Below are 22,813 nucleotides of genomic sequence, written 5' to 3' on the forward strand. Positions count from 1 at the left end.
TAAATAATATCGACTGGGTGGTCCACTGTTGCTGATGACAAAATCATTTTAGGAATCGCGAGCAAGAAGTCCAATTTTATATATGCAAATTTGTGGAATTATGCCTCTGACACTTTCTATATCGGATTCACTGTTTTGATCGACTAACTTATAAAAAGGAAATTGTAGTACTCATAAATGTCGATCGATGTTGCATTCAGGCGTAAAATCGTTGTTCGATTTGAGAAGTGTATGTCGTTCGGGTTCCACGAAAAATAATCAGCGGGCGGATGTTGGTAATTTTTTGATGGGTCGACGACTCGAACGTAATTCGGCGTGTATGTCGTCACACTTTTGTATTATCATATCTATTCTTTGATTGTTTTATCAGACGTTTAACATGATTAAAAACAAATCTTATATCTATTTAGTTTTTTTTTTAACAACGCGATAAAAAGTTCGTAAATAATATGGTTTTAATAATATATACTTTTCGATTTAACACATATAATGCATTACTTAACATCGATTGACCATATATCGGCGATTCTTGTTGCGAGCTGCGACGTAATGGGCGAGGAAACGACGAATAAACAATTCCATTACATTTATCAGATAATGAAGGGACAACGATAAAACTGCAATGGCGTGTAAGTGCGAGAGAAATCTGGAGTAGTCCACCGTGGGAGAAGGACAGTGTAGGATAAAGAACCCACCGTGTCCTACTCGTTCTCTCCCCTTGTCATTAATACCAGGCGACTGTTACATATGGATGAGAAAGATGGGCCAGGACAGTACGGCGGTACGCGGAACGAGACGAAAACGACACGGGATATATAGGGAAGCGAACTCATCGACTAAAAGCATCCGCGGAAGCGGCCGAAGTCGTTTCGGTTTATTCTCGAATCTACGCCGTTATGGAAGCTCTCTTTCTCTCTCTTTTTCTCTTCGTTCGTGAAGAGCAGGGGACCACTCGTCACGAAGACGAGATTGACGGAGATAAAGCGAGTGCTCTTGACGTTTACCTTCGGTTTAAATTATCCCTCGCGATACGAGAGACGCAGCCGAAAAAAAAGCTCCGTCGTTTGCCGATTTCTCTTGGCCTCTCTTGGCTCGCTTGATTTTCTCGAAAGAAAATTGAGAAGTTCAAGTGCTCTTGTCTTGATCTTCAACTTGAATATCCTTTACAATGGATAATTACAATCGTCTAAACGAGACACTTTTCTTTGAATTCGTGATACTGCACCACGGTAAATTGTCTACAGACTTAATTGTATACGATGTCTTTAACTCTTTATAACAGTATTAAATTTTACAAGCTTTTGTGAAGTAACCATTGGCATGAAACTTCAGCGTAGCTTAAACGCAGTATCGTCTGTTATTTATGATAACGAATCAGCAGAGATTACCAAACAAATGAATCGATCGATCGCAACGTCAAGCACTTCGCATTGCCAAAAGGGTTAAACACTGCGATAACTTAAAACGGAGCGATGCACGGCGCTCCAGAATCTCGCAACCTCCGTTTCTCTCCGCAGAAACGATAAATCTGCGCGTACGCCGTATATCTTGGTGTCCGGTTCAAGGGGGAGTAAACGTAATATAGGTAATGTTCTGGCCGGCTACTTAACAAATTGCTACAAATTGCGGCGGGCGTTTAGCCGTCCGGCCGAATCTGCGGCTTCCTATATTCCCCCCATCGACTCCTCCCCGTTCGCGCACGGGGGTTGGTTTTAGCCTTCGTTGGCTGAAACGATACGGTGGTGACCACATGGTGCTCCCATATGTCCACACTACCGCGATAGTAGTGCTCACCCTAATTTCGATTGCCGTCCATTCGCGGGGTGCGGCGCGACGACGTCTGGAAGATGGAATCGCGCGGGGAGGCGGAAACTGCAAGAAGAATCTGGATAGGCTTACGAGAGAGATCGGCGCGAAGGGCGATCCCGAAAACGTGAAGCACGATGATTCCGGTGAAGAGATGTTTACTCGCGGGTGCGCCGATCTCATTAAGTCGGCGAATGCGGCAGCTACAGTAAATTTGTATCGGTTCGTTGACGCTGAGAATTTATCGCGGGTGTGGTCCATCATTTCGGACCGGTGAAACGAGCGAGTTAGTATAAATAGCTGTCATCATATTGCTTTGTCCTAAGCGAAAGAGGATTCTATTTCCTGAAGCAGAAAGAGATTAGATCTCTAAATGGCTAACAAAGAAATGTAGACATCTGACAATTTTTGAAGAATTCCACGGAAAGAACGAAGTATGTAAAAATTTAGTAGATACAGATCTGAAAAGGATTTTGATTATTGAAATAATTACGAATAGTGACTGCAAAAAGTTTGGCATTCTAGCCACCAGCTATTTAATTAAATTTTTAGACACCTTACACTGAGAAAAAAATGTTGTTAATTTGACTGAATTTTTCAACTCGATAAAATTTCTTTAGTTCAAGTATTTATTTATTTAACTTAAAATACATAAAATATTTGAATTTTAAATTAAATCTATATATATATATTTGACTAAGTACATAAATATTTGAATTAAATAAATTTAATCAAGTTGAAAAATTTATTCAAATTAACAACTTATTTTTCTCAGTGTAGCAAAGAACTTTTGTGTATTAATGATTATATGTCAAATGCTTCATCATTTAATTTTAGCTATCAAAATTATACCTTCTAAACAACCTGATACATTAAAGAACTGTATTCAACGCGGTTTTCTGTTTTTCGAAAGTTTATGTAGGTAATTATGTTTTGCGGCATTACGTCTCGTAATATTGGAATACTTGTGTAGCACATCGAGTATTATGTCGGCGTAATCTTCTTAGCAAATTACTCCGGCTTCATTATCGGCGTTTAGCATATTTTCCAGACATGTTCTCGCGGGGATGGGTGACTCGTTTCTTTCAAAAGACGTTACGGAACCTGAACCGGACACATCTTGGCGAACACATCATTAATCGTCAGTCGACAGTGCGAGGCGCTCTAATGACGCTTTAAAGGCGATACCCTCGAGCCAATCAGCGGTGATCGCGTGCCGGCCACGGATCGGCCGGGTTAATTTCACGGGTATTTAACGCGGTTTCGCTTAACAATGATTCAATCAAGTCGGATTTATTTTGCCCGGGATTCGGCGCTTGTCGGCGGCACGAGGCGCTCATTAAAGCTTCCCACTGTAGAAACGCCTCCAAGCCTTTTATCGGACTGAGCACGTTTATTTGACATTACCGCGCTTTTGTACGCACGATGCCACTAGTTAGCGTGCCCGCGTAATTTGCACAGTACTAAAAATACCGCGATTTTACACATTTTAATAACGTAAATTGACTATTTAAATTTGTCAACGAATATTTATTATTAATAATTTCAGATAGGAAATTTGCTATCTTGATTTTACTCGAAAAAATATATTTATAATTTAAATATAATTTAAACTATAAATATAATTTTAATTTAAAATATTGCAATGTATAATAGTAAAAATGTTTTGAATTATTAAGAATAATGAAAATTTAAGCAAATGAGAAACAAAGAGGACGAAATTTTGATATTTAATTAAACATATATGTATTTATTCTCTTTAAAATTAAAATGTTATCATACATATTGTAATAACTGTAAAAAATATATAGATTATCTGACAAAATTGTTGGATAAACTTACAGTAATTGCAAGAAGTATTTAAGTAGTTAAACACACCAAAACATTTTCTTTTTATCTTTTACTTAAACTTTTATTATTCTCAATTTTCAAAAAATTTTTGATATTATATATTACAGTATTTTATTTTAAACTGTATAGGGTTTTTTTATTTATTTAAACTGCTGAAAAACGTGACGAGGAGACATCATTCATGTAGATATTGTAGATGCATCAGACCGGACCGCAAATTTAGGTGTACACCGCCGTACCGTCCGCAAGGAGGGAAGGGGGATGGCACGTGGAAGGGGGGGATAGGAGATCGGTTCGGCAATTCAGAGCCCGTGCGAAATGTTGTCAGCCAATTTTCTTGGCCAGTGCCTCCGAATGCCGCAGATTTCCATCTAGGTCCGTCCTCGGTGCCGGCGCCGGTGTGTACGACGGTGGGTAAATACACCCTTTTCCATTCCCCTGAACGCGGATGCTCGTCGTCACCATCGTCCTTCGCTTCTCCTGGCCCATCACTGTGTGCCCCTCACACCCCCGGTGTCTCCTCATCGCGCCAACCACAACTGTGATTATAATTCGCAGCTCTGACAGAGCCACCCGCTCTCCTGATTCTCTCTCTGCTGTCCTCCCTCTTCCCTTCTACCTCCCCTCTCTTCGTATCCCACGATCCACCCCATTCACGGCGCTGGACCGGGGATCGGACGCTGTGTAAAGGATTATGCACGCGGATTTAACTGATGAATCACATTGTCGTCTTGATTCGCGGTGGCGTTAATTTTCGATGCCGCGCCGCAATGCGCGTCGACAACTGCTCTGCCCTCAAACGATCCATGCGTGAGCGCGTTAGGGTATAAAGAGCATTCTGTTCATCACGTTGTAACATTATTTACTTATGACAGAAACTTGAAAGAATAAGTTTTAAATGCTCTAGTTCCTTGATAAAAAGACGAAATCTTTAAAAGATACGTAAAAAGCTTTCAAACAGTGCATCAAATTATTTCTTTTCGATATCTTTATTACATCTTTTACATTTTATAATGTTCCGTATGTTGTACAGTTTTGTTTCTAGCAATGTCTTGTTTGCTCGACATTTGAAGTTTCGATTATTCGATATCCAAGACGTCGAAATTTTATTGACACATTGCAAAAATCGTATTATCAATCTTGTTAATAAATATTTGGTTTATATCTGTGCCGCGTATGTTGCAAAATATGTTTGCCATTAAATTCTCAACCGCTCACTGCGATAGTTATCCTTGATTATCTATAACAATGTTTGAAAGAATGTTTCAAAAATTGATATTTGTAGTGATACATCAGCTGTACGTCGAGTCCCGACAAATTAGCTTTCGCAATTAGTCAAATAACGTCGACAGTGTATACAGAAAATTTGTCTTGCTTAATGTGAGGTATTCCGCGATCACCGGATGTTGATTCGTCGCTTGTGGCGGCGATCGCTCATCGCGGTTGTTTCTTCGAGAGATGAGCTAGTTTCCGCAGTGTCGGTTCGGATTTCGAGGTATTCCCCTCCGCAAGAGAGTACAATTGAAGCCGTCCCGTCGAAGCCATCGGGCAAACAGTTTCCATTCGTTCGGAAACGTTTCTAATCTGCCAACACAGCGGATCAATGAGCGGCGAGCCGAATTAACCGCTTCCCGTTTCGACAGACCACGATATAACGGGGATTATTAATTTTGCCAATAACGCCGCGAGGGTGTCTCCTCTCGGCACAGATGGCGTATCACGAGTCAATATACTTTTCCGCCACGAAACTCCCCGCACTGCGGGAACACGTGACGGGTTCTCTGAATTTTCGTTACGACCGTTAATTATTTCTTTGACCTGCACCCATCGCATATGGTTGTTCATTGCTTAAGATGATAGAGAAATTGGTAAAGAAAAAATGCGTTAAAATAATTTTATCCGAAATATTACAAAACAATGTATAATAATGAATACTTTGGGACTATTGTGGAGGACGAGAATGTCGGTAATAATATTTCGGAACTGTTGTATATTTAAAGGCATATTAATCATAATTATTAACAATTTTTTGCTATCGCTAGACGATATTAAAACTATGGTTTATAGGCATATAAATATAATAAAAGAAAACGTTTATTATTTGGTTCTGACATCAACTGTGCTACTGCTCTTTCGCGCGTGCAATTAACTGACGCGTGATATTTATTAACTCTGTCATCCTTTACGATACACCACGCGGAAACGTAGGTATCGCGGGACGATGTCTCTCGCAGGACGATATTATTCCATGCTTGACGTTTCTTTCTCAAGATTTACTGGGATCGTTGCGAATCTACATTTCACTTAAATACGACGGACCGTTCGTGCACGTACTTATACGACATGCAGTGTACTCGAACTTGTCCGAGTAAACGACGACGAACAGGAGGAGGAGAATGAGAAGGAAAGAAAAGAAGAGAAAGGAGGAGAAGAAGAAGAAGAAGAAGAAGGAGAAGGCGACGAAAGGGAGCTCGATGAAAGGAGGGAGGAGAGTCACGAAGGTGGGGAAGAAAACCGATGCTCCTGCCAGAGTCAGGACACGATCGTGGACCATGGACCTACGGAGAGAGGAGAATAAAGTAACCTCCTCTGTATATATGCGTGTATGTGCTTCTACATACGGGACGAAGGAGAAAGAGGAGGATATAAAGAGGGTACTGAGTGTAAGCAAGAAAAGGAACGAGGAGTGCAGTGCTGCGGCAGCGGCGGCGAAGGTGCGGTAAAGAGAAACGGCGGAGGAAGGTGAGAGAGAGAGAGAAAGAGAGAGAGAGGGAGAGAGCGGCCGCGCGTCAGGGCGCGAGACGGAGATAAGAGACGAAGAGAGAGGACGAGAGAGAGGACAACCCCCTCTTTTTCCTCGGGTTGTGACTCCGAACGCTGGCGATATCTCGACCAATCAAATCACGCCGCGGGCTCCGCCTTTTATCATTATTTTACTTGTTTTCCCTTTACTTCACCCTCATTGGATGACATTCCCCGGGCCATATCGCGGAACAAAAAAGGCACCCGCTCCCAGAAGAGGACTCCATGCTTCCTCCCGGGGTCTGGTGTCCTCCTGGTACCCTCCTGGTACCTACCTTGGTCCAGCAGAGACCTCCTCCAGAGGGAAACCCTCTCCCGCCGCTCTCGCGGACTCGCTTCCTGCCTGTCCTTTGCAGCAGTGGAACTTGTACGCGACGCTGTGAACGCGCTCTGACGGCGTCGCGGTTTGACTTTGTGCCCCCGAAATCGGATGAGTCAAAAGCGAGCCCGTGAGTTATTATACTGAGCGATCCACCTTTGACTTTGATGCATCTAAGAGATCACGGTAACAGCTTTACATCGAGAACATGAAAAATCTCCATCTTAATAAAACTTCGAGGGAAATATTTCTATTTATGATGTAGGGAAAATATCTATCGACGTATTTCGACAATGCTAGACGATAATCATTTTTCGAGTTACCTTTTCGTTATTTCGAATTTTACCTTACAAACTTATCTTCCTGTAGTACTTATTCGTTCTTATCCAATAGTATAATAAGTCACATTTAACATTTAATCGGATTCATCGTCTCATCCTCGGCGATTAAATCAATGACTTACAATTACGGGGTCTCTTTCCTTGGAGAAAGCTAGCGATTATTCAAACGATCGAGGAGCCGACTAAAAAAATCGGTTCGATTCGTGAGCCTCGCAGTCGTGACGGGAGAATCGGAGGATGAGAATCGCGACTGTCGCGATAGCCGCGGGTGAATTCGTATCGATTCGTCCGCTGCGTCGGGAACGTGATTGACGAGATTCACTCGTCAAGGATTACGCGGTTCGTTGGTCGAGACCGACGGTTTTGGGGCATGAATACGTAGACAAATATATAGATATAACGGCGTATCCGTATTTGCCCATGACCGCTTCCAAAATCGCGGAACCTCAAAATCGCCCCGGGGAGACACGTCTACAACTTCTATTGGCGGAATATTATGGCCCAAACGAGACCAATAACTTTGAACTCGCTTCATAATTCCGTGAAAACGCCAACATTATTAAAACGAGAGACCATATCGAGATATCATCTGTATATGTTCATTCGGCGACATTACAACTCTTTTTTTTTATTAGCCAAATAAGTTGCTCAAATTTGTAGTCTATAGAGAATATTAAATTATTTTAGTAGTTAAGTATGAAAAAACTTAAAATTTTAATCTTTATTTAAAAAACTGTTCCGTAAAAATAATTTTTTTTATGTATAGAATGAAATAATTTGAACTCGTATTAATAAGAATATTTTTAATTGAACATTTATTATCACAATTTTACAAGAATTATTTCAATTGATAAAGTTATAAAAATATATTGATATTTCGTTTTTGGAATTAAACAATCGTGAATTTTTCTCTCAAGCTACAACAATTGCAGACAGAAATTTATCTTTTGGCATCTAATCTCAGCATTCTTTACTATCTCGTATTTCGGACAAAGTTGAAATCGCAAGTCACGGATAGTCGGTAATCCACCATGCATAAATTCTCTCGCGTGCCTGAAAGAGGAAAAAAAGATTCGGTCGCACCTACGTATGTCTCTCTGGCCGGGCATTGCATACTCTGCATTGTATGTATATCGGACGGCGTAGACGAGGGAGCGAAGAAGAGGTGAGGGGGGCTAAGAGTCACATACCTGGAGAAACAATATTAGGAAAGACCAGAGGAATCGGGAGGAAGTGACAATGGGAATGAGATAGGAAAAGATGTTATAATTCGGATTCGTTCAAAAAAAATCTGTCGTTGATGACGACATATTTTATTACGCTTTTTTATTACGTGAGTTCATTTGTCAACTATTAATGTTAATAATGACTGGTAATATAGACTATATTGTAATTGATCTTATTATATACATTTTATTAATCTCATAATATTAAGTTAATTACATACTTATCACTTTTTTATTAATTATGTCTTTTACTTATAATATTTTCCGAACAAAAATTCTAGTTTTGTTCGTTTCTTCCATCTTTTTTATTCTGAAATATTTGAGAAATATTTTGTCAGAAATTACGGTTGTTAATAAATTATTGCTGTTAATTACGTATTGCTTTAGATGAGCAAGATTTCTGAAGACAGCGTGCGTGCTAATAAAATAATTTTGTTTTTTGTTTTTCATACGAAATTTTATATTTTCTTCGCAATAGCGCGATATCCAGACGAGTGATGCATTCCGACGGGAATTTCGAATTTTTTTTTTTTTCCGGCAGACGCTTCGATCGGTGCGTTTCCCGTGGCAGGCGGATAGTGATTTGTTCGAAAAGCAATATAGCGGGTTATCACCGTTGTGGAGGAGTACGAGGCGACGAAGGAGGCGCGGATGAGCGCGCGGGACTAGCGTGGGGACCCCCGGAAAGGGGGAAGGCACGAGGGGTGCCCTTTTCCTGAAATTTGCATGAGGTATTAAAGCGCGGTGGCTGCGTTCACCAGCGGAGCTCCTGTTTGCCGACACCGAGTGCGGAGGATCAAAGGCCCTCTGCCAGGCTTACGTCTCTCTTCCCTTCGGGAATGAATGATGGGAAGGCAGAGAGAGAGAGAGAGAGAGAGAGAGAGAGAGAGAGAGAGAGAGAGAGAGAGAGAGAAGGGGAAACAAGCAAAGAGAAAGAGGAGGACCAGGAGACAGTTCGAAATAGAGCAGAGGGATTCACCGTCAGCCTTTGGCGTGCGCCTATAGAAAAGCTCTCATACGACAGCTAACTTTAGATCTTGGATATCGCGGTCTTTGTCGTTAAATCGTCGATCGTATGGCTGATTTCCTTTCTCGCCGTGAGATTTCAGACTGTGTTACCTCCTGTCGTCGTAGGTTCGTGAAATGCACCATCGACTTTGCCATTCGTGTTTGCTTTTGTCGACAACGATTTCGCTTTCCGAGAATTCGTGGAATTTTAATATTTGTTACAACAAATGTTTTTGGTTACTTGAATTAATAACCTAGATACTTGAAGCTTATATATTAATGATAATGAAGAGAGATAAAATTGATGTATTATCGGTAACACAGATGTTACTTTTAAATTAAATGATACTAATATTTTTATGCGAAATAGCATATAGGATTTTTTGAAACGTTATTTTTATTCATGTATGACTCTGACTAATGATATCTAAGTAAAAGACAAAAGATTTTTACAATCCTACTTTTAATTCTCAGCGATTTCACGCGCGACGTTTTAAATAGAATTCGTTAGCGGATAATTAACTCGTTAATGAGTTAATTGAACCTTCCGATTCTTGTCCCGCGTTGTTAATTCGTGTCATGAAGAAATATAGTATGGCGCCGACTGGATCCTTGGGCAGTGGACAAATGATATTCCGAGAATGTTAACGCGCGCAAGAGTATTCTTGCTCGCATCGTGTCCCGTAAAAACGTTCGCTGGCAGTGATGTATGCCGGCGAAGGCACGCATCGCATAAGTAAAGAGGGCCTTGAGCCGATTCATCGTCTAACGGGAGGACAGAGGGGGGGACTAGGCCCACGAAACTACTCTCAGAGAGTTGAAAAAAAGAATCTTTTCGGCTCTCCGAGATAGAAATTTCAGCTGACCAGATAGACGTTAATCCGCATTTGGTTTTAAAGACAAATTTGTCATTGACAAAAATCAGTTAATCTATATTTTTTTTTATAATTAGTTTTAATATGAAAAACAGTTTAGTTTCCTTTTAGAGCATTATCATAATGCGCAAATTGCACGGACGTGGCTTCTACTTTACTTTCGATAATCTACACCTACAGAAACGCCTTGTGCTATCAGGCTAAATTATAACCAGGATTGTGTGATAACGTTGCGCTAATGGCGTCTGTAGAATTGGTAAAATATTTCCTTGATCAGAACATTCATATACGAAATTGTCACTGAACAAAGTGAATCATATTTCATTGACATTACGGAACAATCAGTTACTGACGGTTGGCGTTTTCGGCCGCGAAATAAAGTTAGCAGCGTCTTACGCTCGCCGGAATGATTCACGAGGCACAGGCTCGCGGCGGCTGGCGTTCCTCGCGACAGCTAAGCGGGTGCCAAACCGCATTTTAGACGAGCTAACCACGACATACCTCAGCTTCCAGCGGGCAAGGATAAGGATATCATTCCGCGCGCCGCCGGCTCATCCTGCCGACCGGTAGGCAGGCAAGGCAAGCATTTGGGGGACACGTTGCCGGCACGCTGTATCCGGAGGTGGAGGGGAATGTAAAAAGGTCGCGGCCCGGGCCGGCCCGTCGCGTTTTACAAATTATTCAATTAGCCCCGCGAATTAAGGTATGCATATTCATCGCTCTCTGATACGCGTATGCGCGCTTCCTGCGAAATGTATATACTATACAGCACCGTGGTGGTGCGCGCGGTTGGTCCCGGGGCTCCACCCCGGACCACGACGGACGACCGAGCCGCCGACGCCGCCGACGTCACGACGCATAAACAATTCGTGCACCCGCGCGTTAGACGCTCTAACGAACTCGCAGCTGCATCCGAAATGCATCCGTTTTGCCGGCGACGCGTAGGTAGGGGGTGGGAGGGGGAGGAGGGAGAGGGTACGAGCCGCTCCGGCCGCGCGTCCGTATTCGCGTTGTGCGCGGATATACATATATGTGCGCACGCCGATCTTCATGCAACGCGGTTCGTTTTTCGAGTTGGCTTGTTCGCGAAAGACCGAGCGGAAAAAGGGTTGAGAGAAGATTTATACGATACGCGCGGCTTTCTCCTTCTTTTTTCCGCCGCTTTTGCCGAATCTTCCCCATGGTTACGATATGGACTGTTGAGACCGTTAAATCAATAGCTTCGCGACAAAAATCAGTTACTGGCCCTCTGGGGGGGGCAAAAAGTATCGTTACGATACACGCGTGAATTAATTTTGTACGAGAATGTTGTTTCTTTAATAGAAATCATAAAAAATGATCTTAGATTCTTCTAGGATCTTCGATTTGATTTTCTTTTTGTTATTAAGAATGACATGTTATTATTAATTATATTTTCCAAAATGGAAAAGAATTAATTAATCAATTCTTCCCTTGACCCGTACGCCCGATTTTCGGTCCGATTGTTCCTAGCTGTGCAATTTGTCTCTCCGGGCGTGTAACAAAATCGCTCTGGCGATTTTGCGTATCGATGTCGCGCGCGCCGCTTCGTCGCGTGATAACCGAGCGAAACGTAAAGACCGAAATTAATTGGCGACGTGGCGCGCAAACCACCGTACCGCACCGGCAGGCGATCGCGGCTGCATTATTATTTCTTCCGGTAGATAAAACCGCGTGCGCGGCAGCGTCACAGCGAGAATAAAATAATCGTGTACACGTGAAATAGACGCGCGCCGCCGCGGCCGGGCGGAGTCACGGGTCGGGTGTTGCGTTTAAAACAACGCTCGAGAAATGCACATTTTAATCGTATCACTAATAGCCCGACGTTTATAAGCCTCGGTGTGTCTCATGAATACGCATATTCCTCCCCACAACGGTGACAACGGTACAAAATTAATGAACGCCGGGATACTCCGCACCTACGAAGAACGACGCGACGCGACTTTTTCCGCCCGCGAACGGGACCGCCCACGCGTGCTGCTGCCCCTTCCGAAATCGTTTTTTCCCTCCGGGCATTATTTCTTTTTCTTTTTTTTTCGTGTAAAATGCTTGCGGCACATCTCGACATTTCTGTGATGAAAATCTCGGCCGCGAAATCTGTCTGGCGATCTTTTCTGCCTTTTTGTTTTTTAGTTCGCTACTTAATAAATAATTGCGCGCGATAAATCGGCCACGGTATGTAAATAAACAAGGATTTATACGATTTCGTTCGCTGATAAGCCGTTACCTTGACACGCAAAGATTTTATCGGTGTCACGTTGCACAGTTCGTTGTAAAATAAAAAAAACAATGTACCATGCAAGAACGTTTCAAGATGCATTAACGCTTGATTGAGCGATTTATTAAGTCTTTTGAATTTTGTGTTTTCCTCGTAAGAGGATTACGCAATAATTTATGAGCGTTAAATAAGGGTCATTTATTTAATTACGTCTCGAGTTTAGAATTTCTAAAAGTCGCGTTTTCTAAGTCGTTATGTAGATTTATTTTGGCAGTAACAAGAAAGCGGCGTGTACGAAGGCAAATCGAATGCATATTTATGCTTTCGTTAACGATGATCCCGGTGAATGATGCGCATGTAAACGTTACACGTAAGAAGAGGGAAAGGGAGGGAGGAGGGGGGAGGGGGGGGGGGCAGCTATCGTCGCGTCGTTACGTCGAAAGTATTAATAACCGCTGCGCGTTTGCCGGGATAGAAATTTGCATTGCACAAATTACAGGCGCGCGGATTATGCGCGCGCGCCGAGCGTATCTACGTAAATAGTCGGATATAATAATTCCGTAGGTAATTGATACTTGTGCGTAAACGTTCCGACCGTAATTACGTTTAACTACGGTCGTTAATAAGCGCCCGAACGGGGAAAATTTATAGAGCGCGTCATAAGTGTTTCGGCACTAAGGAATTATTTGCGTATGTTAATTAATCGCGCGCGTGAGAAATTAGCAGACGTTATAGAGGTGACGTGACGTTCACGCTGACATACTCCCGTTATCGGTAACTCTCGGCGGTAGTTGTCGATCAACTTGTTTTAAGGTCCGTTTGATATGTACTGACAACGGGGGATATAAATTATTGCTGTTTTCATTAATCCCATTCAATTGACATTAACATATTTCGAATCACCGTCATTACTCAAATTTGCCAGCCTCGTGATGATATCTCGCTACGGACGCGTTACATTCATTTAACGGACGGATTAAGTCATAACGATATCTAGTTATGCTAATGCGCGAGCTTTTTTCGAGTTTCATTTCGGCCGGTTGATTACGCGGCGCGCATTAGTCCGGCGCATGGAATTTACTTGCGGTGTCTTTAATTGAATACGGATCCCTTTCCGTTTCTTTCGACATTAAGTCGCGTAAGGGCAATTCCGTCGATTATAAAACAATGTTTTGCTTTATTACACGCGAATGTCCGGAATGAAATAAGAAGAAAAGTGAACGAACGACCTCGGAACAGAGAAACAAGTTTTGCGTCTTCGCCTCTTCCCGCAGATACGTACTCGTATCTCTCGCGCTTGTTTAATATGAGGCACGTCGCGTAAGTACACGTTACATAAAATGGCAAATATCGGTAGGGCTTACTGCCGTATTATGCCGACGACGGCGGCTTTATTGCGCGACATTCGCCGGAAGAAAAAAAAAAAGAGAAAATACAGGAAGGCCAAGATGAAGAGACCAGGGGTCTCGGGGTCGGCAGATGTCCAGGATGTCGCTATTATAAGTGTCTACGCATCGCGGGACGATACTCCCATTATGTATAAATACATATATGAACTTTAGTGTCGCCAGAAATGCGGTTGTGACCTGTGCCCTTTGAAAAGAACAGCTGAGAAACGGAAACTATCGACGGGAGTAATCTTGACGAGCGTTTCTTATTCTAAAAAAAAAAGAAGACTTTGGTAATAATTACAAAGCTTCGGTGAAATAATTTCAATTGTGATTATATACAAAGGTTAGATTAGATTCGTTTTTAGTAGATTTTATACAAAAAAGACTCGTGCATGTATAAACTATAAGGTTTTATTTCTTTAACTATTTAAGCAGATCATGTTTTTTATCAGTATTAAAATACGGTAATAATGTTTAGTTTACGAGAAATAAGAAGGTATTGCTTTACGATGTCCAAGATCTGCCTTCTTTGCACAAGATCTACGGGATTGCGACAACTAATAAAATACGATACATTGCAGTATAATAAAAATTTAAGTTAAATATCTAAAAGTGTCGGATGTTAAAGGAACCGGTCGCAAACATTAGTCGTTCATATATTGAGATCATTAATTTTCAAAGCTACGATATTTCATGAAGATAATTTTTTTTTTGCATTTCGGTCTAAATATCGTTTTAGTATTTTATGTTGAACGTAATTCAGGGCACGGTTATGGGACGCTTTAGGTCGTTAGCGAGTGCACGACTGCTAGGCGCAAAAGTTAGCGATCTCTATGGATCGTTGGCAGGTAACTTTTTTTCGCGTGACTTTCGCAGGAAGAGAGAAAAGCGCCGTGCGGGCGAAAGGGCTCTGGAACGAGGCCTAAAGGCGAGGCGAGGTATTTCTAGCAAGAAGAACCGCGATTAGAACGATTACGGACTGCGGCGTGCGTGTGGAACGGTTCCATATATCTAGCCAAGCTTTTCGCAACGTGCACTCGGTCTCGGTCTCAATTAACGCAATTACTCGCTCCCTCGTCTAATTACCTATCAAACGGAATTATTATCGCGCGCGCGGTCGTCTCTAATGAACGTTATTAATTGCCTTATGATTTTTCGATAAAACACACCGCGTAATCAAGTTGTTATCCCACAATGTGCGTTTCTGTTTTTTTATTTTTCAAGATACCGCTGAGCCGTTTTTTTCCCTCTCCTGTAAACACCCTGTGAATGTCTCGACTCGAACGTTTGAACGGTTCCTCGAGCGCGAAACGACGGAATTGACGGGCAAGCGAACGGGGTCTGGAAAAATACAAGCGCGTGAGATAAAATCTCTTTCTTTATCTCGCGACAAAAAGCGGATATTAGGAATTACGGGATTAGGGATTAATTAGAATTTGGTTCGCTTCCGCTTCGGGGCTCTGAAATCTCGATAATGCGCATCGCGAGAGATAGATAAGATAAATCGTTGAGAAGTAATCGGCGTGACTTCGAGGAAGCGATGATAACTTGGGCATCGGTTCGTTGCTTCGAGGCGAGCGGTGAGCAGCGGCAGCAGGTGATGTCGAAGGACTGGAGAGCCGTAAAATTTCGTGAGCGAGACCGAGAGAGGGTGACGCTCGGCCAAATAACAGCCGCGCGGGGATGTTCCGTCACGGGCGCTTTTAAAGGCGCACGACGCGACCGCTTCCCCTAATTCCTTATCTGGCTGAGGCCAATTTGATAGATCGGCGATATAGAAAGTAGCCTTCTATAAAACGGGGCAGCCTGCGCGCCACGGCCACGGTGCGGACAGGTGCAGCCGCGTGTCAGGATGCACATCTCCAGCCGGGGGAGAGTGAGACCGACGCACCTGACCGACGCGCGACGCGACGCTACGGTTGTAAACCGATGCGGTTTATAGCCGCGGTGTGTCTCCGTTATACCAGCCAGCGGATTCTTTTTCGCGCAAAAGCGCGAGATACTTTTATTTCACGAATTGCGAAGATAATCGGGAGGGTGCACGCGCGTCAGTACGTATACGTATGAAATCGAGATCGCGCTTGACGATCATCGACTGCACGCGTGGAAAGAGCGAACGCCATTAATTATGCCACACCGTTACCGCGTTACTACTCGTAATCCTTATCCTTCTGATCATCGTCAGCGCCGGCGAAATTATCGACGCTGTGAATATTTACGATAATGAGAGCGATATGTGTTTCCGCAAATTCCACTGATTTTACGTGATTTTAATAGGCACGTTAACACGGTATTAGAATGCGTGATGTATGCGATGTTTTCCTTACGGCTTTCACTGTTTCCTAGTAATTCTTTTTATGAAGACTGAAACTAATCGTTCTGTTTATCATTATTACCGGAGAAATAGTTAAAACTCGATATATAGCAGTGGATTTCTCAGTACATGTACAAAGACATAATTACTATCATCGTTAGGGTTTTTCCTTTACCGATAATACCCGAAGGGCATTTCCGGCGTTTCCGCGCACTTTGGAACGATCTGCCTCGACCGAGTCGTCGCGTCGTCGCGACGCAAGAAACTCGACGCTCGGTTTAATACGTGTAGCACGGTTTTTGAGCGAGCGTGACTTGTACGTTCCCACGAGACGTAGGCTCGACTTTTGTCCCATGATCGGGCAAAGCGAACGAGCTAGCGAGCATCCTCTCCGACGAGCCCGGACGTTCGCGCACGCACTCATGACGGACGAACGGACGACAGGCACGTACGACACACACGGAACATCCCCGCGTATACGGTACAGTCTCAGCCGCGAATAAGACTGTGCGGTTTTTTTTTTTTTATGAGAACCGTAGCCCAAAAATTTGTACGGAGAGAGAAATGGTACAGATATATATTTTCCAAATCTATTTTTTTCCTATGTTGCCGGCAGTTTGATATAGCAGTGCATATAGGGCAAACCTAATGAAGTAAGTTGCCCTAAGGCAATATTACGTCTGACAGTAAGATTTAGTAGACAGGAGGACCAGTACGGCCTTGCTCCAATTTCGCAAAAATTGGAGGTCTCGTGAATGAATCGCAGGACATTTCGCGGCAGGCTATATTTTCGGCTGAGCGGCTCCTCGATATTTCCATTGATTTAAAGGGAGATTGGAGCGGAAGCCGCCACGCGAGAGACACGGGTCTCGGGACTATTTGTGGTGGCAACTGTATGCACACGTGATAATACACACGCGAGCACACAAAAGGCCCGGCCGTGGTACGTGATACCAGTCTCTACGTGGGTGCTGGACGTTTTATGACTTTCGGTGGACTCGAAAAGAGAGGGATGTCTCTTTCATAGGACAGAGGCAGTGAATTCCACGGTTTGATGGGTATCTCATCTGCGTGTGCGGCGCGACGCGGCGGCGGCGAGTTTCACGAAATATCCGTCTGGCACGTTTCCGCGACGCTTGGCTACCGCCGCGCTTGGGAAAGAAGCCCGGCGAGACGTAATTAAGCACACGTGTGCGCTAATATTATATTAAATAATGGTTATTTGTTATCTCAATGGGAAAAGCGTGAAAGAAACGAGATACTTTCTTTTCTTTTCCTACAGTTGTAAATCACTCTTGTTTGGGGCCAATTAAAGGAGGCGCGGCTCTTAGATTTTAGCGGTGCATAACCGGAACGCCACGCGTGTAACGTATGCGCCGTTAAATTAGAGAAGAAATCGGGAGATAATTATTAGCACACGGAAGGATAGCTGATATAATCGTAAGAGAGCCTCTGGACTGACGCCGAGACTGAGAAATGTTGTTTTGTTGCCGTGCCTACGGTGCGTTACGATGTGTATCGATCTGCATTATATTTGTTCGCCGGGATTGCGACTAGAAACGCAACTGAGAAAGATTATTCGGGCTCTCCCCTTACCCATAAATTAATTAACGTATTTAATTAATAAGGCCAATCTCACGATCGTTGTCAACGCGTGCTCGTTTATTAAAACTGATATAGGGTGCATTAGATCCCGTGCGCTTTCTCTCGGGTGTTGAATTCGCAGCTGAGAGAAAACGAGCAATTTCTATATGTTACCGATAAAAAGCACAATAAACGTATTGCGCCACATAATTAGTTCTTTTAACGTGAATACTTAGCCGAGAGCAAATTCGACAAATTACACTCGCTCGTGTAGATAAAAATTTTTTCCCCAATTCTTTCCCCACATTATTAACAATTATAATTAGTCTCTTTTCTTTCGTAATAATATCAGTATCATCATCGATTTTCGTGTAGTTCCCCTTATTCCGACGGCTAGTTTCAACACTTTTGGGGTCTCGTCTCTTCCGCTCGTTAACCCGGGAAGAGTCGGAGCTTATGGTAATTTAAAGCAGTCATCCCCAGCAGTCGATTCTTTCCTAAAGCTATTAGGCGATCATCTCGGATTATCCTACGATTCCGGGTTTACTCGGAACTCGACTTTTCTAAGTTTTCGCCTTTTCGCGTGTTCGCAATACATTCGCTCGTGTGTGTGCTTGCCTTTCTCGTCGATCCGCTAGGATTATCAGCGGGATATACCTGTGCTATGAATAAGAAAAAAAAATTAATTCTGTCAAACGAACGAAAACAGCAGACTCGTTCCACGAACGTGTTCCTCGTGAGAAACGACGACGATGACGACGACGACGACGACGGCGACGGGGCCATCGGAGAAATGTTATTCTTGCCGGTGCCAATTACCGGCGTAACGATTATCAGATCTCGCCGGATCGGTAATTATGTATTACGTCGGTACAACGTTGGGCTTATTACAACCACGCGGTGGTCTTATCTCTTGTGATTGTATTAGTTAGGAAATCATTTTTTTCCCCCGCGTGCCGTTGCGAGTAACTGTACCGGTCCCGGGGTCGTTACCACATTATCATTACTTACGTCTTTGTTATCGAGAAAACGCGACCTGCTCTCGCGCCGGCAACCTTACAATTAGATTCTCAGGGTGTTATGAGGGCACCGCTATTGCCGCTCGTGTCTCGCTATTGCGCCGATGTGCGTGCGTGCACACGGCCTGGGCGAAAAAAAAGAGCGAGAGAGAGAGAGAGAGAGAGAATCGAGAAAGAAAGTACAGTTAAAACTATCAATGTATACGCGCCCTAAGTGGCCATAAATTATAATTACCGCAAAATCCCATGGCGCCGCGGCCGGCGATAAGTCATATTAATTGCTATTAAATGAAGTAGCGTTGCATGACTCCGTTCATTTTGACGAGGCAGCTCTTTTGGAATAAAATAAGGTACCTCGGAGAGAAAAGTCGAGAATGCTAAAAATAGCCGCGAAATGAGTGGACGGAGATCAAGAGTTTTTTTTTTTTCGTCTTCACGTCGAAAATTAGCGACAGTTTTGACGGAGAGTCGTCACGTCGACTCCTCACCGCTGTCGTCGTGATTTTTATAAATCGCTTATGACGCGGTCACGTGAGACAGACTTACGTACCTGCGCGAACGATATCGCGGACAAGAAGGTGGTAGCAGTTTCCAACGAGGCACCCTACGGGGAGTTCCCGACAGCACGGCGGAATAACTTTGCGGTTGATTTATACTTCCGACAGGCGTAACGAGCTTACGGTCAGACCGCTGCGTCACGCGTCCATCGCCTGCGCAAAAAAAAAGAAATAATAAGAAGGATAAATCAATAAGATATCGTGTTTTGTTTCTCATTGCGCAAATAAACGGCGTACCCGCATCTGCCCCGGTTTTCCCTTGACGCCCTCGAATAACAAGACTTTGACACAAATGAAATTACATACATGGATACTATGGAAATTGTCTTTTCGGATCGAAGGACACATTGCATCGAGATTGGAAGTATATATCTTAAGATACCATAAATTATTATGTGCCAAAAGCCCAAAGAGAATTTTGTTATATAGAAATAGATGTTATTTGTATAAGTGATTTAGTAAATTGTTATCTTTGATTCTTATTTATCTATGTCGCATCTTTGACGTGAAATTAGTATTTTTGCTGCACGTAAATGATACAAAAAAAATTGAGAAAGTCAATGAGAAAATGTCAATATGTATGTTTTTTTGTAAAGTAGATATTTATGAGTTTTTATATGAGTTTTTAATACAAAATGCGTAAGTGATGCCGTGCCTAGTCAAGTTTGGAGGAAAAAAAAGAGAAAGTTGCTGACATCTCCTTTGCCTCCGTCGGTTTCTTTGTCACGTTTCACGAAACAACTTTAGGCCTGCTGTTAGAAGATGTTTAACGAGATAGTAGATTCGGACAGGATGCTTGACTCGTTGACTATCAATGACTCGAATACACAGTTATGGCTCATATGTAACTTGCACGAAACATATTACATTATATTTTTAGCAAACTAAATATGCAAAGTATTTAACATACATATAGCAGATTCATCAAATATAAACTTTCGGAAGAATCTTTAGAATTAAATGAAACATTATCAGCGATAAAAATAGGAACTGTTAGGCTTAGAAAAAAAAAAAATCTCAACATCATTGTAAAAGTTTGAAAGATGGAATGAATGTAAATCTCATTCGTACCTCATTAATATTGAAAACGTTAAAAATTAATGGGGAAGGCGAAAATAAAAAGCGTTCACGATATCGCGCAGCGTCGAGACGGCGTTTTGCAGCGCTGACAGTTTCGGCAGAACGAAAGGAGAAGCAGTGAATGAAAAGACTAACTCTCTCTCTCAAAGATTTGTGGAGCCACTGGTTTTCGTCTCGCAGTCGTCTTCGTGGCTGACGTATATGTTATTCGAAGAAGAGTCTTCCTCCCGCAAGGATACGACGAAGGGATGACGAGGGGGAGGACAGCGGTGTACACTCGTGGAATACCTAACGACTTTTAGGAGCTTTGGGCCGCCGTGAGGCCCGCCATAGAGGTCCCAAAAGTTGCAGCGCGGCGAAAAGAAATCGAGAGAGAGAGAGAGAGAGAGAGAGGAGGGGGAGGGAAGGGCCCGAACGAGACTCGTCACGCGCACCGCGTTTTTTGCGCTTAATCTCCTCCCGTCTCGCCTTTTATTTGGGCCAGACGGGAATTCGGCTAAATGCATTGATTAAACTGCTGACATCGTTCGGACGGCCCGGTGGCCACCGTGTCTCCGCGGGTCCGAGAGTTGGCCCTTTTTTGCCGACCGGCCGACCGTTCTCCCTTTCATTTTTGTCCTACCACTTCGGACCGCGAATCGTAACTCGTACTTCACGTTCGACAATCGGTGTCCCGTGCGATCGACGACCGGAGATGATCGGATTGTCGCTCAAGAATTTAGCGAGGTGGAATCTGGCGTTGTTTAACGAATGCTGCGAGAGAGAGAGACACAGGCCCGCTTTGCGATACAATTCCGTTGCAATTATTCCGCTTGCTACATTGAGATAATGGCATACTTGACGATGATTAAATTAAGAGAGTGATTTCGTAGTTTCACGGGAGACAGGTGATGAAGATAAAGTGAGAGAAAAGATAGAAGGCGTATAATTTAGAATGCAAGCATTCAATTAATCGTAGATTATAGTTTATTATCTAAAAAAAAATCTAATGTTTCCCTCTTAACTGGTCTTATATTCGATTAACGCTCACGTGGGTATCGGTGCTATCGATTCTATCTTAATAGACGTGCGAAGCGATAGCTGGCGTGTCGTTAATATTCCCGTAATACGGCATAAATATACGGGAGATGTGGAAAAGAACGCGGGTAATACACGGCTCGAGATTAAATTGACAGGCGGTCTTGTCGTGTGTGTCGTCTTGTAACGAGGTGAGAGTGATTGTATAGATATATAGTAGAATACCACACGCACACGCATACACACAGATAGAATAATTAAATGAGCAATGTATAAGTGTCAAATGTAAGTTATTTCTAGAGATTATTCTCTCGATATGCAAAACTTGATCTATATATCTTCCCCGGTTTAAACGAAAGTTTAATTGGGCAGATTAAGCGATTATACGACACGAGGTCTTTCCTCTTCGGTCTTCATCGAACTACACCCTGTCGTTTTAATTAGTCTGGATCTCACTGTGATCTCATGAAAAACGCGCCGCGGGTTCATGTCGAAAACAAAATGCAGAAACGAATGCACGTCTTTTCGCAGGTTGTCCGGTGGACGAGGCTTAGGTTTGGCATGCATCGCTCGCTCCTTCGAACAGCAAAGAGCCATCTATGGAATTACCCCGATGATTAATGGTACGGCGCTGGCTCCGGGCACCCTTCCACCTTGTTTTCCAATTCTCCTCTGCCCCTCTGCATGCACTCCCTTCCTCCTTTCCCCGCCCCGTGTGCCTGATCGCTTACGTCTTCCATGGCCTTCGCCAACGTGCTACCAGCCACCATCCTGCCGGCCCATCTTGGGCCCAACGGCTTCGGGGGCTTCGGAACTCGCTGTGCACGAGCCGACCGACGAACTGTTCGGTTACCGTGTAAAAAAGCGTACAATGTTAAACCTGCATTGCCCGTACCCCGACCGTATCTCATCTGTCCGTACGCCCGTCTGTCCGTCTGTCTGTCTGTCTGTCTGTCCGTCCGTCTGTCTGTTCCTCTCTTTGGCCTGTCTTCTCAATTTAATCTAGATTAAATATTTAGATTACTTTGCGTATTACAACCGTGAATACCTTTATTAAGAGTCGGTATGGTTTTCCGTTTTTGTATACTTAGTACGACGCGCTGCTTGCGGGTAGCTAACGCTATTTGCAAATTGCTCGCAGGAAAAGGAGTCTTCAACTCTCGTTTATTGAATTTTCTATAATTCAGTGCACGAACAAGAGCGATGACGTGTATGACTTCTACTTTGCCTCTTTCTTGACTTTCACGCCTTGTTTTATTATTACTAATAAACAATCTAGAAATATTTTATATTTCTTTTTTTTCTATAATTCTTGAACGTTCTATTTCATGCCTGTATTTCGCGGTAGGTCGGATGAATTTTCTTAACGACTTAATAACTTGTTAAA

The 22,813-nt window shown here is 43.2% G+C and overlaps 1 protein-coding gene and 1 non-coding gene across 2 annotated transcripts in view; one reads left to right on the forward strand and one right to left on the reverse strand.

Moving 5' to 3' along the window:
* The window catches only part of LOC118645670, a 297,612-nt gene that overhangs the window by 42,289 nt on the left and 232,510 nt on the right, over positions 1-22,813 (forward strand). The gene's annotated exons all lie outside the window — the stretch shown is intronic.
* Positions 12,901-22,196, reverse strand: LOC105837494. The gene is made up of 3 exons (XR_004963289.1): positions 22,054-22,196; positions 19,323-19,482; positions 12,901-18,441 (listed from the first exon to the last, which is right to left on the reverse strand). It is a non-coding gene; the product is annotated as an uncharacterized LOC105837494 (transcript).

The sequence above is a fragment of the Monomorium pharaonis genome, chromosome 5, assembly GCF_013373865.1.
Source record: "Monomorium pharaonis isolate MP-MQ-018 chromosome 5, ASM1337386v2, whole genome shotgun sequence".
Lineage (NCBI taxonomy): Eukaryota > Metazoa > Arthropoda > Insecta > Hymenoptera > Formicidae > Monomorium > Monomorium pharaonis.